General features: G+C 42.1%; 1 long non-coding RNA gene and 1 other non-coding gene across 3 annotated transcripts in view; both read left to right on the forward strand.

The window, feature by feature from the left end:
* Positions 1 to 19,999, forward strand: part of LOC138760099 (uncharacterized) — a 206,159-nt gene that overhangs the window by 27,177 nt on the left and 158,983 nt on the right. The window lies entirely within an intron of this gene.
* LOC138762556 (U6 spliceosomal RNA) lies at positions 6,479 to 6,581 on the forward strand. The gene has a single exon (XR_011356961.1). It is a non-coding gene; the product is annotated as a U6 spliceosomal RNA (small nuclear RNA).

Below are 19,999 nucleotides of genomic sequence, written 5' to 3' on the forward strand. Positions count from 1 at the left end.
CCTGTCCCGCATCAGACTGGTCAGCCACAAACGAGCCTGCAGCTGACGTGGACATTACCCCTCCATAAATCTTCATTTGCGAAGCCAAGCCAAAGAGAAGAGAATAATGAAAAGGTGCTATATTTTCTTTGAGGCTGTCTTTTACATGAGCCATTGATTGAGCTCCTCCTACTTGTTTAGATAAGTGTAAATTATTCTATTGAAAGTTCAGAATAGGCTTTTTTAAGCCCTTTTCAATATTTTCCAATGTTGAATCGAGTAGCTCACAAATGGAACGTTCAATGCCCAAAGTAATTTTAATGGCTCCTCCAAATTGCATCCAATAAACTATGATCATAAAAATTAATTGTAGCACAATATTTTCGTGGCAATAAAGAATGAATGGGATTGAACATGTTAATGCGGTCAAGAGGGTGGAGTTGCGAGTAATGTGGAAGAGCCACCTTGAATGTTGCTTTGGTTCTGAAATGCCAGCCAGTGATTGAGCAGAAAAGACGACGACGGAGGATCAAGGCCAGGGAGTGGGGGGAACAAAATTCCTGAATTAGAAGTGGGGGCATGCACACAGGAGTTTAGCATTTCAGGGAAGGGGTAGTATTAGATTACACTCTCACTTGCTAGACTTTGGGCTTTACTTCTCCCATTACATTTTAATTTAAACAGTGCATCTTGCCTTTCCTGGGGCATCCATAAGAAGATCAGAAATAGATGGCAGAAAAGATATTTAACTCCATCATAGCTATTCCACTTTTCAATAAAATCTAGAATGACTTGGGTTGCATTTCTGATCATATTCAAAGTTAACAGGGAACTTCAAACCATCTCTTTAGATTTGTGTCATGAGATCGTTTACATACATGTGAATAGCCAAATACACATTCAATTTAACCTCATTGAAAGAGAGTGTCAATGACAGTGCAAGACCCTCTCATTATATGACTACTTCCATTCCAGATCTTTAACTCAGCCTTTTAACTCTCAAGTGCTCCAGAAGTATGAGTCAGCAGAGCATGTTCAAAGGAGGAAAACCCCAACACCCAACCCCAACCCACCAATTTTCCCCTGCAGCCGCTGCAACAGTGTCTGCCTGTCCCGCATCGGACTTGTCAGCCACAAACGAGCCTGCAGCTGACGTGGACTTTTACCCCCTCCATAAATCTTCGTCCGCGAAGCCAAGCCAAGAAATAACTTTGCTCCTAACTGAGCTGGCCATATTGTAATGAGTGCTTGGTTGGGTATTCCTTTGTACTGACCAAATGTGTAGCTTTCATTTTTGTTGTTCCTTTTCATGCTGTGACTGGGTCTTACACAACACATGAGTACCTGTCACAGGGATGAAGAGCAAGACAGTGAAAGGAGAATAGAAAAGCATTGGCAAAAATATGTACTGCATCAAACATCCTGTAAATAATGTTATGTTCAATGCTCCAAAGGGGGAAGAAAATGCATGTTGACATTTCTTCTGTTTATCGAACTCACAGCTTGAACTATCAATTTCAGAAAAATCTCGAAGAGATCATGAAAAGGTTACCAAGCATTATAGGATGGAGCACTGTGAAATATGTATCTGAGGAGACCAAGGATTGAGGGATACAGATGCAAGAGTGGAGGATGCAATCACAGGTCCTCAAGTTCCTAATTCCTGTCCATGTGATGACTGTGATGGTTCAATGAGGGGAAAGATGGGGGAGGGTTGGGAAAATACAGTGAGATCTGGAGTCAAATGGGCTGTTGCATCTCATGAGCAGTCACATAAGAGACATATGCAGAACCTAGAACACTACACCACAGAATATCTGTGCTGATCTATTATTCTGGTTAGTCCCACTGATCTGCACCCAGACAATAGCCCTCCATATTCACTTTAATCTATGTACTTGTCTAAATTTTTCTCAAATGTTAAAATTGAGCCAGCATTCACCTCTTCAGCTGGCAAATCATTCCATTCTCTCATCACTCCCTGTATGAAGAAATTTCACCTATTGTTGCTCCCAAACTCTTTCTCTCCCCCACCCCCACCCCCCCAGCCTTAATCCATGTTCTCTGGTTTGTATCTCACCCAACCACAGTGAAGAAAAAAAGACTACTTGTGTTTGTTCTATCTATACTCATCATAATTTTAAATACCACCATCAAATCTCCCCTCATTTTTCTACACTCCAGAGAATAAACTTTCCCTGTACTGTACTCAGTTCCTCATGTTTTGGAAACATCCTAGTAAATCATCTCTGTCCTCTTTCAATTGGTCCTGATATTAGGTCTTCACATGAGTTAAATGGTAACTCAAGTGGGTTTATTGATGTGAACTCCACTGAAAGCAAAGATTGGGTTAGTCATTTCCAAGGAGTACATGACCTTCTTCTGTTCTTTATCTTTCTAATGTTACATTTGAGCTGACTGGGTATTCTACTCTTTGATAGCATACCTTGCCACATGACATAGGGCAGACTCCAACCACAACATGGGAATCTTCCATTTGATATCGTTTCCTTCCCATTTCATACTGCTCACAGAATTAAACCTTAAAAGGATGCAGGAAATCTTCATCGCAAGCCAACAACATTGAACGGAGAGCTCACTTTTCTAAAATACATCAGACATAATCATATGCCTCTGCGGCAACCCTTAATCTTTGAAAATTTGCATAGATTAGCATACCAAGAGAAAACTGGACAGTGCCTTTTATAATATCAACATGTCCCAAACATTTTACAACCAACCATTGGTGGAGTTTTCAAATATTGTCATTCTTTTTTGCCCATATGTAGCTGCCAATTTGCATACAAGCAGGTTGCACAAACAACATGCCAGGTGATCACTGTTACAGATAAATTTTAACAGATAAATGTTATCCAACAAATAAATTTAACTTAGTCATTGAATTGTACAGCTCAGAAATGTGCTCTTCAGATAATGATGTACATTCTCAAGATTCAGGATTTAATTTATTGTCATAGTCATCAAACAGTGTCACATTACATGAATTTTTTTTGTTGCTTTCTGTAAGGCAGTCAGATTTGCCACCGGCAGCTTTACAGTCAGAGAGAGAGAAGCAAAAGAGAGTCTCTCTCCCCCCAGAGTCACCAAGAGTCCTTAGATTCTGCAGTCACACAGAGTCTAGTCCAAATTATTGGCAACTGGAGCTCCAGATCCGAACCTCCAACATGTTCAGGGACCCTCCAGAGTCCTCAACACCTCCTTTCATCCCAGTTCCGATACCTGGAACCCCTCCAGCCAGTTTGAGCCAGTCTCCAGCAGTCCGCAGCCTGGTGTGAGTCTCCAGATAGCAATCTTCAACAGCCCACAGCTTCCTCAAGTCACCAGCAGCCCGTTGCATGCATTCGTCCCTCAGCAGCAGAACCCCCTCACTGGTCCAACCCCGTGGTCACCATCCCCACGGGTCATCTCCTTCGCTTCTCCCTCTCAGACAGTGCGTGATTTTCTTGCTCTCTGGTTCCCTGCCCCCAAAGTCTGCAGCCCCTGGTGGAGGCTGCCACTTAATAGGGACCATCATCTTGGGTGCAGACCCACGGTTTAAAGGATTTCAATAAACCACCATTGGTCCCCTCAACGGGCCACTCAAAGCCCACCCTAGCTGATGGCAGTTGACCGGGCAGTTGGACCCTGTGGGAGCACTGCATCTTTGCTCCCTGCAGATCCACACCAGCAGCAGTGCTGCCATTACAGTGGTTCCGACAGCACCACCATCTTCATTCTGACTGTATTGCTCACCAAATTGGTGTAGATGAGCAAAACAGAGGGCCTGCATTTTCCCTCTGTACCTTTCCTTTTCAAATCCCTATCTAAATGTTTCTTAAATATAGTGATTGTATCTTAATCTACCACCTCTACTGGCTGCAAGTTCATGTGAAGTTTATTGCATCTGATTGTACAAGTACAACCTGACAAAATAGTGTTCTCCATTCCTTGGTGCAAAACACACAGACACACAACCAGACAAAACTCACATAACAGACAAACAATACCTATGCAAGTATTCAAATATATAAATCAATATTGTTTTGGAAATACGAGAGTTTTGGATAGTTAGTGTGAGCAGTTCCTTTGGTTGTTCAGCATTCTCACTGCTCGTGGGAAGAAGTTATTCCTCAGCCTGATGGTACTGGCTCTGATACTCCTGTATTTCTTTCCTGACAGGAGCAGCTGAAAGATGGGTGGAAGGAGTCCTCAATAATTTTGTGCACCCTCTTCAGAATCTCCTTTAAAATTCCCCCTCACACCTTAGATCTTCCTCTTGCTTTTGCTAGCTCTGCTGTTGGGAAAAAAAATCTGATTATTCACCCTATCTGTGCTTCTTATATTTTTATTAGCTCTATCACCCCTGAATCTCCACTCCAGGAAAATTAAAGTTAAACTATTCCATCTCTCCCTGGAACTAAAATCTCCAATCCATGCACTTCTGGTAAAGGTTAACTTGTAGGTTGAGTCAATGGTAAGGAAGGCAAGTGCAATTACAGCATTCATTTCAAGAGATCTAGAATTTAAAAAAAAGCAAGGATGCAGTGTTGAGTGTTTGTAAAGTGTGGTTCAGACCACATTTTGGAGCATTATGAGCAATTTTGGGCCCCATATCTAAGGAAGAATGTGCTGGTATTGGAGAGCAGGTTGACAAGAATGACCCCGGGTGTGAGTGGGTTAACACATGAGGAGCGTTTGATGGCTCTGAACCTGTACTTACTGGAGTTTAGAAGGATGAGAGGGGATCTCATCGAAGCATTCTGAATGTTGAAATGTCTCGACAGTGGATGTGGAGAAGATATTTCCAATGATATGAAAATCTGAAACAAGAGGCCACAGCTCAGAATCAAATCACTTCCCATTAGAACAGGAATGTGGAGAAATTTCTTCAGCTCGAAGATGATGAATCTGTGGAATGCATTGCCACACATGGCTGAGGAAGTCGGTTCACTGGGTCTGTTTAAAGTAGAGATTGATAGGTTCTTGAGTAGTAAGGGTGTCAAATGTTCCAGAGAGAAGGCAGGAGAATGGGGTTGAGAGGACAAATATATTATCAATGATATGAATGTGAAGCAGACTCGATGGGCTGAGTGGCCTAATTCTGCTCATGTATCTTATGGAATTTCCTTTTAATTCTCTTCAGTGTAACATCCTTTCTTATGGTGGTGACCAAAACTGAATGCAACTCTCCAAATACAAAACCAAACCAATATTTTGGATTATTGCAATATAGTGTCACAACTCCCATATCCTATTCCCAGACCAAGCAAGCCATATCTTCTTTTCACCACCCATTGAGGCTATACTGCCACTTTCGAGGAACTGCATTGCTATTTCAACAAGTTTTTAACTGATAGGACAAAATGAAGACAGGAGAAAATATTAGATGCTGGAATCTGGACCAAAAGACAGGTTGCTGGAGGAACTCAAGGGATTGAGCAACATCAGTGGAGAAAAGGACCCATTCCAAAATATTAACGGTTCTTTTCTCCCCTGCTGCTGCTTGGCCCACTGAGTTCCTCCAGCAACCTGTTCTTGTTTAAATTGAAAATAATGTTTTATTTTTATCCACCCTATATAATGTAATAATTTGCGCAAAGCTATTTTTTTCATATAGTTGATCATTGTTTATCTTATTTCTTCACCAGCTAGAGACACACTTGCCTATTAAACTCCTGGGAGCTCATTTTCAGATGTACCTTCAACATTAAAAATGGTGTCTTAAAATCTTAGATGAATTCCTCATATTTGAAGAGATCAAATTTTAAATCTTTCATCAAACAAACATCAGAGCCAAAAAGATAATGAAGAACTATTAGCTAAATTTGGAAGGCTGCCAGTCAGAAGCATCTATGAACAAACCACGTGGTCAATTGTGCTTGACTTGAAAAGCAGAATTGTCCCTCTTGCCAGTTGCTTAACCAAATACTAATTAATACCATATTGACTTGAATTGGAAAGTTGATTTGTAGGACTGAGGTTGATGTTTAACTATTCGTCGAGAGGAGATGGATGAAGAAGTTTGAAGACAATCTTAATTAAAAATATATTTAAACATCCAGTTTAAACAATTCCAGTCCTCAAAAAGAGGATTTAGGTGACAAACACTAGAAATCAGATGATGAAAGGTTCCAGACTTGAAACGTTAACTTTTTTCTTGTCTGCCTGACCTGCAGTGTTTACAGCAATTTTTATATTTAATTCCCACAACCATTTTTAAATTATAGCAGATTATGTAGCAAATGCTCTTAAACCTTTAGGTAGATACTCTATCTCCTCCTCTTATGTGTTAAACACTCTGAGACCCAGGAGTGTGACAAGGAGCTCAACATAGACATCTGTTTAGGATGAAATCATGTAGCTCCTCAAAGTGCTTCTATAATGGACCCATTTCCTGGCAAGTGGGCTGAGGGTGAGAGTAAAATCCAGACAGCTTGGATTTCTGATTCAGGTTTTTAAACTTTCCACCTCAACCAAAGCCGTCATATTGAAAGTTAATGTGCTACCTCTGGCAGCACGTATACTAAAATTGGAACAATACAGAGATTAGCGTGACCCCTGCGCAAGGATGACATGAAATTCGTGAAGCATTCCATAAAATAAATAAATAGACAAGTAGAAGGAGAGTTTATAAATAAATAGACAGATAGAAGGATATGGAAAAAATAAATAAACTTGTCATCCACCTCCCCATTCTTTCTCCATTTAAAGCAGGAGTGGCTAAACTGTGGCCCAAGAGCCACATGTGGATCTTTGACATACAATGCTCACCTCACGGAAACATGTTGGCTGAGAGAGGAATCATTGAGCCAGTGCTCACAATTTTACCTTTAGTGAGCATAGCTTACTATTGAAAATATTTGGTTGATACCATGTAAAAGTTGACTACCCCCCCATTTTTGGCGACTGCCGCCTGCCTATACGAGCTCCTGATGCCCTAATCACCAACACTCGCCAAGGCCCTGGCTGCCCACCCTCTAGATCTCCTGACCGTCGTCTCTCAAGCAGTCCCTGGCTGCCTTCCCTCCAGAGTTCCTGGAGCCCCGACCACCGTCTCTCACCCAGGTCACGGCCGACCACCCATCCAAGCTCCCAACGCCTCCACCAGGGACTCTCTCCTTGGCCCCGGCTGCCTACCTGAAGCACCGAACACAGACTTACCACCTGGTCCCGGACACCTACTCACCCACCCATCCACGCTCCCAATGCCCATCCATCCAAGCTCCCGATACCCCGAATGATGCAGTGCTTAATGTGGTCAAAAGTAGTATAGGTGTAATAATTGACCCCCTAAATTTTACACTAAAAATTGTTCTACAAGGTTCGATTATTACACACATATATATATATATATATATATATATATACGGTATGTGTACCTTTTAATTATTGAAACATATAAATTCGAGGCTTAAAAACGACATGCATTAATAAATATTATTACATATATTTCTTAATAGTTATATAAAACTTTTATTAAAAAATGTACATGTAAGAGTAAAAGCATTTATTTTCATGTCTTGTGGCTCTCAAACATCTGAATTTTATAGTATGTGGCTCTTTTATTAAGAAAGTTTGGTCACTTCTGATTTAAAGGGACATAGTTCCTACTCTGTCGAAACCTCAACAGATAGCAGGAACAATCAAAAATGAGACCTTGTAACCTGAGCAATATAGTTTAAATGTCACGCTGTTAATTTTGTGACAGTACAGTAATCTTGGTTTGAAGAAAAATACTCCCATAAGAAAACCTTCATAATGAGGTAAAATCTCTTCAGGTTCCCCAAAGGCTTGGCAAGTGTATCAAATAAAGGTCACTGACCTGAAAAATTGGTTTTCTTACTTTCTTCACAGTTGCTGTCTGACCTGCTTGGTGTTTCTAGCATTTTTTGTTCTTAAATCCATCCACTGTGTTGCTATCTTAAGCAGGCAAGGGACATCTGGACTTAATTCTCAAGTGTTAACTATTCTCAAAATAGATAGATGAATGCCATCATTAACATAGCAAATATATGTCCCTAATAAACACTATTATTACACTATGTGGTCCATTATAATTATTCATGAGCATAGATGTTGGTAATTTAAATGTATCTGGAAACATGTATTTATGTAAATTTTAAAAATTCTGCAACATAATGATTATTTTTTCTGTTTCGAAAGAACAGCAATTAGTTGATTCTTTTTCAAATACAGCTTCATTCCCATTAGACCCTGTTCAGGGTAGGTGGTGTTTAGCCATGAGGTAATAAGCCTCAGTGGAGTTCACCATATGTTTTCTGGGATACAAACCAGATTGCAGAATAAATAAACCAAACCATCTTAATAAAGTGGTATTAGATGAAATTAACATGTTTAATTTGTGCTAATTTCCCCACAACTAATCTGCACCTATATTGGAACTTATTATTTCTCCTGTGCTATTGCCAATCACAAATCAGAATTATGCAAAATATATCTGAGGAATTTTTAAAAATAATTTCTGTGAGCAACCTGTATTTTCAAAGCGTATCAGTGTAAACACATTTTGATATCAGATTGTCATAAAGTCAGAGTTCTAGACCATGGAAACAGGCCATGTGGCCCAACTTCTCCATGCTAGCCAAGCTAGTCCTGTTTGCTGCAGTCAGTCATATCCTTCAAAATCTTTCCTATCCATGTCCCTATATTTATTTTAAACATTACCCTTTTTGCCCCTTTTCCCACTTCCACTAGCAATTCTTTATTTCTGAGTGACTATGGTCCTCTTGAGGTCCCTTTCACATCTTTCCCCTTCAACTTCAACCTCTCCATTTTTTTGCATTTATTGTTTCTGTATAGTTCAATTAAATATAGTAATGTCATCGTTTTTTTATTGTTTTGCAAAGTACCTGTTCAGTTTAAGTGTAAGTATGCATTGTACAATGTCTGTGACAATAAACTAATTATAATTATCTGTGCCATTTAGTTTTAGATTCCCTTGAGATTTAGTCTGAGACAATAATTCCTAGTAAAACACCCTGAAGCTTTTGAGGGGATGAAACCAGAAATCAGTCATTAAATCAAGTTAAGAAATTATCCAGTCTGGCCTGTAAGTGACCTTGGACAGATCAATGTCGTTGACTTGAAAGTGTGTTGACAATGAAAAAGTTGTTCAGTAATTGGTGTGTTGGAGCAGAGAAGAAGAGAAATGGATGGCCATCTGGTATTGGCCTAGCCAGTGGTACGTCCTCCTCCTACACGTTGTGAGAAATGTCAAGCAGCCTCCAAACAAAGCCTTCCTAAAAGAATTATGTTACTTTGGTGCCTGTACCCATACTTCGCATGAGGAAAGGTGGTTGTTGTAAGCCAATCATCCCAGCCTCAGAATATCACTGCAGAACCCAGAACAGTGCACAGAGGAAATGGCCATTCAGCCCACCATGTCAGTGCTAACTGTGATGCCAAATTAAACTAATCCCAATTGCTTGCACACAATCTGTATCCACCCATTTCCCACGTTTGTGTGCCAGCCTAAATGTTTCTGAAATATCACTAGCATATCTACTTCCACCACCCCCAGCACATTTACACTCTTTGTGTAAAAAAAAAACCTTGCTTCCCTTTAAACATATTGTAGTGCGAATGAAAGCAGTCATGATTGGAGGGAGAACAAGTGCTTTTAGTAGCTTATAACTATGGGTAGGGTTTCACAGTAGTCTTAGGAAGGGTTCTGGGTTTAGGCGGGAAACCAAGGTTATATGTGAGCAGATGGGGGCGGAGCCAGCCATCAGCACAACACACCACCAGTGAATCCCAGTTCACTGCACATAGTCCTTTAAACATTTCCCCTCTCACCTTAACATAAAGCAATGACATCAAGTATTTAAGATTTCAATCCTTGGAAAACAACTCTGATTATCTGCACTTTCTATGCCTCTCGTAATTTTACAAACTACTATGAGGTCTCTTCTCAGTCTCCAATACTTTAGAGAAAGCATGGACAAGCAAATGTACTTTGTCTTGCTTAGATTTGGTTGAACATGGCCCATTTCTTTTTGGACCAGCTGAAACTATAAGCCACACAAGAGGAGCTGCAGACATAAAAGGTTTTTATTCATCAAAAACACAAATATGCAGGAGTCCTGGTGGAAGACTCTTTTCTGGATAAATCTTGAAAGAAACCTTTTAAACTCAGAGTATATTGAGGATTTATAGTCTTTAAACATAAAAATAACAGCAGTTGATTAAATACAATTTAAACCTCAACATTCTGAATGTGGGCAAAGGAGTCAGTAGAATTACATATTTACGAAGGGAACACATCTCAATGGACAATAAATTCTTTGCATATTCAAACACATATGTTGGGAATCCAGAAATTCAAAGGGGACTTTTTAACACTTTTCTAGAGATTGCTCGCTCTGTATTCATGCAACTATCCTGGATTGAAGACTGGCCCTCATTTTCATTAAATGGCTGCTTCCCCCATCACAGAATTACTAAAGGATGTCCCTTACTTGATAACCCCTAACATGCCTGAGAATCAGTCTGTTCAGAGATTCTAGATGTCACTTCAGGTGCTTGTTTGAAACTTGCTGGAGCAGAAGGCATAATGAAATGATTCCTGGGAGGACATGGAGAGGCTGCAGAAGAATATAGTTAAGTTAGGTGAGTGGGTAAAGGTCTGCAGATGGAGTTCTTCTTTGGCTTGGCTTCGCGGACGAAGATTTATGGAAGGGGTATGTCCACGTCTGCTGCAGGCTCGTTGGTGACTGACAAGTCCAATGCGGGACAGGCAGGCACGGTTGTAGCAGTTGCAAGGGAAAATTGGTTGGTTGGGGTTGGGTGTTGGGTTTTTCCTCCATTGTCTTTTGTCAGTGAGGCGGGCTCTGCGGTCTTCTTCAAAGGAGGTTGCTGCCCACCGAACTGTGAGGCGCCATGATGCACGGTTGGAGGCGATATCAGCCCACTGGCGGTTGTCAATGTGGCAGGCACCAAGAGATTTCTTTAGGCAGTCCTTGTACCTCTTCTTTGGTGCACCTCTGTCTCGGTGGCCAGTGGAGAGCTCGCCATATAACATGATCTTGGGAAGGCGATGGTCCTCCATTCTGGAGATGTGACCCACCCAGCGCAGTTGGATCTTCAGCAGCATGGATTCGATGCTTGCGGACTCTGCCAGCTCGAGTACTTCGATGTTGGTGATGAAGTCATCAATGCATGTTGAGGATGGAGCGGAGACAGCGCTGATGGAAGCATTCTAGGAGCTGTAGGTGATGCCGGTAGAGGACCCATGATTCGGAGCCGAACAGGAGCGTGGGTATGACAACGGCTCTGTACACGCTGATCTTTGTGTGTTTCTTCAGGTGGTTGTTTTTCCAGTCTCTTTTGTGTTGTCTTCCAAAGGCGCTATTTGCCTTGGCGAGTCTGTTGTCTATCTCTTTGTCGATCCTTGCATCAGATTAAATGGTGCAGCCGAGGTAGGTAAACTGGTTGACCGTTTTGAGTTCAGTGTGCCCGATGGAGGTGTGGGAGGGCTGGTGGTCATGGCGGGGAGCTGGCTGATGGAGGACCTCAGTTTTCTTCAGGCTGACTTCCAGGCCAAACATTTTGGCAGTTTCCGCAAAACAGGACGTCATGCGCTGGAGAGCTGGCTCTGAATGGGCATCTAAAGCGGCATCATCTGCAAAGAGTAGTTCACGGACAAGTTGCTCTTGTGTCTTGGTGTGAGCTTGCAGGCGCCTCAGATTGAAGAGACTGCCATCCGCGCGGTACCGGATGTAAACACCGTCTTCATTGTTGAGGTCTTTATTGGCTTGTTTCAGCATCATGCTGAAGAAGATAGTAAAGAGGGTTGGTGCGAGGACGCAGCCTTGCTTCACGCTGTTGTCAATGGAGAAGGGTTCGGAGAGCTCATTGCAGTATCTGACCCGACCTTGTTGGTTTTTGTGCAGTTGGATAACCATGTTGAGGAACTTGGGGGGGCATCCGAGGCGCTCTAGTATTTGCCAAAGCCCTTTCCTGCTCACAGTGTCAAAGGTCAACAAAGGTGTTGTACAATGTTAGTAAATGCGAGGTCATCCACTTTGGTAAGAAAAATAGCAGATTATTATTTCAATGGTGAAAAACTGCAGCATGCTGTTGTACATAAGGACTTGGGAGTGCTTGTGCATGAATCGCAAAAAGTTGGGTTGCAGCTACAACAGGTTATTAAGAAAGCAAATGGAATGTTGGCCATCGCTTTGAATTCAAGAGTTGGGAGGTAATGCTGCAATTCTACAAGATACTGGTGAGGCCACAGCTGGAGTTCTGTGTGCAGTTCTGGTCTCCATACTTGAGGAAGGATATACTGGCTTTGGAGGCAGTCCAGAGGAGATTCACCAGGTTGATCCCCGAGATGAGGGGGTTGATCTAAGAGGAGAGACCAAATCATCTGGGATTATGTTCACTTGAATTCAGAAGAATGAGAGGAGATCTTATAGAAACATATCAAATTATGAAAGGGATAGATAAGACAGAAGCAGGAAAATTGTTTTCACTCGTAGGTGAGACCAGAACTAGGGGACACAGCCTCAAGATTCAGAGGAATAGATTTAAGACAGAGATGAGGAAAAACTGTTTTTCCCAGAGAGTAGTGAATCTGTGGAATTCTTCACCCAGGGAAGCAGTTGAGGCTACTTCATTAAACATATTTAAGGTTCAGTTAGATACATTTTTACATAAAAAAGGAATTAAGGGATATAGGGAAAAGGCAGGTAGGTGGAGTTGAGTTAATGATCAGATCAGCCATGATCTTATTGGATGACAGAGCAGGCTCAGTAGGCCAGATGGCCGACTCCTGCTCCATGTTTTATGTTCAGATTTCATTATCAGTCTCTGGATACCACCTGTATGGTGAATGGCAGGGATCTGACGACTGTTGAAATGCAGATACATCTGGAAGGACAGGTGCATCATACCTTGAAAGTGGCACCACAAGTAGATGGGGTGGTAAAAAAAAATCTTTTGGTACGTTGGCCTTCATCAGTCGGTGTATTGAGTACAGAAGTAGGGAGATCATATTGCAGTTGTACAAGATGTTGGTGATGCCAACTTTGGAGTATTGTGTTCAGATTAGGTAACTGAGCTATAGGAAAGATGTCAGAAAGCTGGAGAGGTTGCAAAGAACAATTGTGAGGATGTTGCCAGGACTTGGGGGCTTGAGCTGTAGGGCTATATAAAGTAAGCTAGGACTTTATTCCTTGGAGTGCAGAAGGATGAGGGGTGATCTCATAGAGGGGAACAAAATCATGATAGGAATAGATTGGGTGAAGAGTAACAGTCTTCTGACCAGAAGTTAGAATCCAGAGGACATAGATTTAAGTTGAGGGGGAGAAATTTAACAGGTACCTGAGGAGTATATTTTTACACACAAGATGGGAGTGTATGGAATAGGCTGCTGGAGAAGGTGATTGACATAGGTACCATAGCAATGTTTAACAAAATAATTGACAGGTGCTTATATCATATGTGTTTAGAGGCATATGGGCCAAATGCAGACAGATAGGTCTAGAGTAGATGGGATGCTGGCCAGCATTGGTAGGTTGGACCGAAGAGCCTGTTTCATTGCTGGATGATGACTCTCTAACTCCATGTTTCTATGACTGTGATCCCTGACTCTCTCTAGATCTTTCAATATTTGAGGCTTATCCCTGTCAGAATGGTGATTGACTTCGTAGACAGCCAAAAGAAGGGTGGCGAGTGCCAGAATGAGCCGACACTCAGCTTGGTGGTTTTCACCAGCATTCCATATTGACTCACAAAGGTAACAATGTGGGGAACCCCAAGGGTATCTGACAGTTGACACGGGTTTTGTGGAGAAAACTTGGGCAGCAGAAACACGAAAGTCTGCAGACACTGTATTTGCAGGAAAAATGAGGAACTGCCAAAGGAACTCAACTGGTCCCGTAGGAGGTAAAAGAAATATTCATGTTTCAGGCCTGAGCATTTCTTCAAGGTCAAATCAAGCCTATTGTCATCTGATTGTATAAGTACCACCCGACAAAACAGTGTATCTCCAGACCTCAGTGCAAAACATACAGACTCACAACCAGATATATACACATACAAACAAATAATACATGTGCAGGACAAGTATTTTATCTATATGAATGAATAAATAAATAAATAAATAGATTTTATTTGGTAAATATGAGATTCTCGGATGGATCCTTTAGTTATTCATCATTCTCACTACCCATGAGAAGAAGCTGTTCCTCAGCCTGGCGGTGCTGGCTCTGATACTCCTGTATCTCTTCCCTGATAGGAGCAACTGAAGTATGCTGTGTACAGGGTGAAAGGGGTTCTAAATGATTTTGTGTGCCCTCTTCAGATAACGATCCTGTAGATCATGTCGATGGAGTGGAAGGAGACTTCAGTGATCCTCTCTGCCACTCTTATGGTCCTGTGAATTGACCTCCAATCAATTTCTCTCCAGCAACCATGCCACACTGTGATGCAACCAGCCAGATCGCTCTCAATAGACATAATGGTGGCTGGTTGCCTCCCACCTCCGTCTTCTCAGGAAGTGCAGTTGCTGTTGCACCTTGCTGACAAATGAGATGTTTTTTGTCCACTCTTTATCTACTACAGTGTATTTGATGTGTAATGGAGGGTGGTTATTCTTGATCCTCCTGAAGTCTACGATCATTTCCTTCACCTTGTCCATGTTGAGACTCAGGTTGTTACTCTCGCACCATTTCACGAGATTTTCCACCTCTGAGTATAAATAAAACTCAAGCAGGTGCCTGAATTAAAAGACTGGAGAGAAGGGAAGATTTGGCAGGGGGAGGAGTACAGACCTACAGATAAAAGGAGGATATGGATAGGAGGACAGGAGAGGGGAAAGGTGAGAATAGATTGAGGAGGGGGTGAGGTTGGCTCTGTGAAAGCAGAACTGGGGGAGAAGGCACAGAAGGAAAAGGGAAGAAAGAGAGAGACAGAGTGAGAGGAAAGGAGACATAGTGAAAGATGGGGGGAGTTGTGTTGGGAAGAGTATCAGGTTTGGTGGGCTCACAGAGAGATGAGTTTGGATATGTGCTACAGTCGCACATAACTTTAATTAACACATGGGAGACAAACAGGAAAATGTTAAATAGTACTTGATTACTATTTCAATTGAGCAATGATATAGACATTCACCTCATTGCACAATAGTGAACCTGTACTCAACATGGTCACGCACTTAAGTACCCACACTACAAACAGGGACTCTTACAAACACCTCATTCCCTGTACAAATGGGGGCTGTGGGTCTCTGTAAGTATTGATCTATTACAATACATGGCTCAGCTTCAGTGTAGCGCATACCTTACCTGTGACACTTCCAGCAATATCTACAGTAGCGACCTGTCATGGAGTGATGTCCAGGGCTTGGACCACAAGGCAGAGAGAAAGAATGTGCTGTACTTTGGTGTTATATACAGTGCTAATCTGTGCTTCCAGTCAATAATGACACTAGGTGATTTAAATTAGCCAACGGCAAGGTGTGCACCAATGGATGGCTGGAGTCCAACCTTGATTGACAAGTGATGTGACCTCCAAATAAGTTTCAGACAGGGAGGACACGTGACCACCCACAATACACACATTTCAGACAGACAGGGAGGCCACGTTTTCTCCACACACAAAACAGTGTATCTCCAGACCTCAGTGCAAAACAGGGGTGAGCTAACGCAAATTGGAGAAGTCAATGTTAATGCCATCTGTTGTAGGATGTCCATACAGAAAATTAGGTGTACTCTTCAATTTATCTGGCAGTGGAGATCCCCAACTTCCACCCCAACCTCAAATTCACTTGGTCTATCTCAAGTGACACTCTCTCCTTTCTTGATCTTTCCATCTCCATCTCGGGAGACAAACTCGCAGACATCCTCTACAACCTACAACTCCTACAGCTCTTTCAACTACACCTGTTCACTCCCTGCCCTCTGTAAGAATTCTATTCCTTTCTCACAATTCCTCCATCTCTGCACATCAGCTCCCAGAATGAGGTCTATGCCAGATCATCCAAGATGTCCTCCTTCAAAAAGCATGGCTTTTCCTCACTTGCTTACCTGCACATCTGCCCTGGCTCCATCCACCTCCATGCACATCTGCCCTGGCCCCATCCACCTCCATGCACAACAAGGATAGGATTCCCCTTGTCCTCATCAATCACCCCACCAGCCTCTGCATTCACCATATTACCCTCTGCCATTTATGCCATCTACTACGTGATCCAACCACCAGACACATCATCCTTTCTCCTCCCCTCTCTGCCTTCCACAGGAACCATTCCCTGCCTGACTCGCTCATCAATTCCTCCCTTCCCACCAATTATCCCTTTGAATATACCTGTGACTGTAGGAGGTGCTGCACTTGCATCCAAGCCTCTTTCCTCATCACCATTCAGCACTCCAAACAGTGCTTTGAAGTGAAGCAAAAGTTCACTTGTCAATCTGCAGGGGTCATCTACTACATCCAGTGTTCCAATTGTAGTCTCCTTTACGGAAACTAAAGACAGACTGAGAGATTGCTTCATTGAGGACCTTTGTTCTGTCTGTTACAATAGTGTGAATCTTCCATTAGCCACCCATATCAATTCCCCTGCTCCATTTCCTTGCTGACATGTCTGTCCATGGTCTCATGCCCCGCCAGACTGAGACAACCTGTAGATTGGAGAAACAACACCTTATATTCCATCTAGATACCCTCCAATTGGATGGCATTAATATCAACATTTCTAGTTAAAAACCACCATCTCCCCAACTTCTTCCCCTGTCTGATTTTTCTCGAGTTCTATCTCTTCCTCTTTTCCCTTTCCCCTGTCGCCTTTCTTCCAGCTCTGCTTTCACAGAGCCAACACCTCCTCCCCACACCTTCCCCAAACAGTTCTCACCTTTCCTCTCTCTCGGTTTATCCATATCCAATTAACACTTGTCAGTTGGTCTGTACTCCTACCCCTGCCTTTTCTTCCCTTCTCTCCAGCCTTTTATTTCGGGCACCTGTCTGCTTTTTGTTCACACCTTGAAGAAAGACTCAGGCCCAAATCATCAGTTGTATATCTTTTACCTCCTATGGATGCTGCAACACCTGTTGAGTTCCTGCAACATTTCTGTGTTTTTACTTTTGCACCAAAATGAATTCTGACAACACAGCAAGGTACATTATCAGAAATGGGATTGAACAGATGTGCTAAAGATTGGCTCTCGGTGCCTTGAGCCATCTGAGCTCAGGGACATCATCAAAGACTTTCAGCCTACTTTCAACCCTCTTCCTTTAGTGATTACCAGATGCTTTCAGGAAACTTGAGACATTTCCTGCATAAGGCATGGGATAGAGATGTTTTAAATGTTTGCCTTAATTAGACAATAGCCGATGGTTGTCCATTGAATTCTATCTTGCAAGGTTATTGAACTATTTTGGAAAATCATGTCCTTCATATGGCATAATTTTATATGTCACCATAACTGTCACTTAAAAAATTCCATGGTATGTCCATTTCCTAATTCTCCAAAGGCAATCAGTTGATGTAAACAGATGGAATTTTTTATTCTGAAGTTCCTGTCTTGAACAAGACTTTCTTGACCCTCTGGTTGTTGACCACTTTGAAGAGCAGGTTTAATTAACTGTCAACTTTCCAGAGTGTGGCTAATGTGTGTGTGTATATATATATATATATATGACTCCAAGCCCTAAAGTTACAAATTAATCAACTGTAGCTGATATCATTCCTGTCATACATTTCAAGATCTTGCCTATCATAAGACAAGCTGGGCAAAGATTGTGAGAACAGGGAGTTCATGCTTGAAGTGTACAAAATGACTGATTGGACCACAGTTTGTCAGGGTCAGTAGCAGAACAGCAAGCATGGTCATGCTGAACACTGGGGCACATCAGGGCTATGTGCTCAGCTCGCTCCTGTTCACGTGACTGACCCACAACTGCATTGCTAGATCCAGCTCCAACAGTGTCAACAAGTTTGCAGATGGCACAATAATAATTGGCCTCCTCAGAAACAATGATGAGTCATAATACAGAGAAGAGGTGGAAAATCTCATGAAATGTTGAGAGAATAACAACCTGAATCTCAATGTGGACAAAATGAAGGAGATGATCGTGGACTTCAGGAGGACCAGGAATGACCACCCTCCACTACACATCAACAACTTTGTGTTGGAGAGAGTAGAAACGACCAGTTCCTTGGGTTCGCTTCACTTGTCAGTAAGGTGCAACAATGACTGCACGTCCTGAGATGATTAAAGTGGGCAAGGCTACCAGCCACTTTATGTCAGCCTTCTACAGGAGCTTATCAAGAGCATCTTGTCCAGCTGCATTGCAAAATAGTATGGTTGCTGCAGAAAAATGGATTAGAGGTCAATCCACAGGTCGATAAGAATAGCAGAGAGAATCACTGGGGTCTACCTTCCCCCATCCATGTGATCTTCCAGGATATTTGAAGAGGGCCCGAGATATAGGAGTATCAGTGCCAGCACCTCCAGGCTGATGAAGAGCTTCTTCTCAAGGGCAGTGAGAATGCTGAATGACCAAATGAACTGCTTACATTAACCATTTGTGACTCTCATATTCATGAAACAATATTTATTTGTATAAATGAAATACTTGTACTGCATATGTTTTGTTTATATGTGTGTTATGTCTGGTTGTGTGTCTGCATGCTTTGCACTGAGGCCTGGAGAACACTGTTGTACTTGAGCAATCAGATGACAATAAACTTGATTTGACTTGAGCTGGAATGCTATGTACAGGTCTAGTCACCAGGACACACTGGGTGATGCAGAAATACATAAGAATATATGGTGATAGGGATTGAGTTTCAGTTAAGATAGAACATCATTGTCCTTATTCAACCTAATCCCATCAGAGAAGATTCACAGGTATGATTCCTGGAATGAGGGGATTGCCATATGAGGAATGTTTGATGACACTTGGACTGTACTCCTTGGAGTTCAGAATGAGGGGTTCCTCATAGAAGCATTTCAAATCGACAGAGTAGATGGGACAAAGTTATTTCCCATGATGGGGGAGTCTAGGACACAAGAGTACAACTTCAGGATTCAGAAAATAAATAAATAACAAATAGGCTCAAGAGTAGGTCATCTGACCCATCGAGCCTGCTTCACAAGTTAAAATCACTGATTTGGCCATGGATTCAGCACCAACTATCTGCCTTTTCCCCATGGCCCTTAATTTCCATACTTTCCAGAAATCTATCTAACTGCGTCTTAAATACAGGACTTTTAATGAGACGGACTCCACTACTCCTTTGGGAAGAGTATTCCACAGATAGACCATAAGCTTAGGAGCAGAGAAATAGGCATTTCATTCAGATGTAGGCTATTTTAAAAAAGAGATATGGTGGAATAGTTTTAGCCAGAGAGTGGTAAATCTCTGGAATTTGCTACCACGGCCGGCTGAGGCGCCCAGCTCGGTGGGTGTATTTAAGGCAGAGATTGATAGCTATCTAAATAGTCAGGGTATCAAAGGTTATTGGGGAGTGCAAACAGGCTTTTTTCACTGAGGTTTGGTGAGATAAGAACTAGAGGACATGGGTTAAGGGCGAAAGGTGAAATGTTTAAGGGGAATATTAAGGGGAAATTCTTCAATCAGAGGGTGGCAGTGTGGAATGAACTGCCAGCAGAAGAGGCAGATGTGGGTTTCATTTCAACAATTAAGAGAAGATTGGATAGGTACATAGATAGGAGAGTTATGGAGGGCCATGCTCCAGGTGCATGTTGAAGGGACTAAGTGAAAAAATATTGTCGCAGAGTAGATGGGTCGAAAAGCCTGTTTCATTGTTGTGAAGGTTCTATGGTTCTATCTGATGCACTATTTAATGTGACCTAAAGTATAGGTTACTTCGTTGAAATTAACTTCAAAGTTCAGATTTATTGTCAGAGTACATAGAATATATCACATACTTTCCAGAAATCTGTCTAACTGCGTCTTAAATACAGGACTTTTAATGAGACGGACTCCACTACTCCTTTGGGAAGAGTGCTTACTTAGTGCAAAAATCTTA

The sequence above is a fragment of the Narcine bancroftii genome, chromosome 4 (genome assembly GCF_036971445.1).
Source record: "Narcine bancroftii isolate sNarBan1 chromosome 4, sNarBan1.hap1, whole genome shotgun sequence".
Classification (NCBI taxonomy): domain Eukaryota; kingdom Metazoa; phylum Chordata; class Chondrichthyes; order Torpediniformes; family Narcinidae; genus Narcine; species Narcine bancroftii.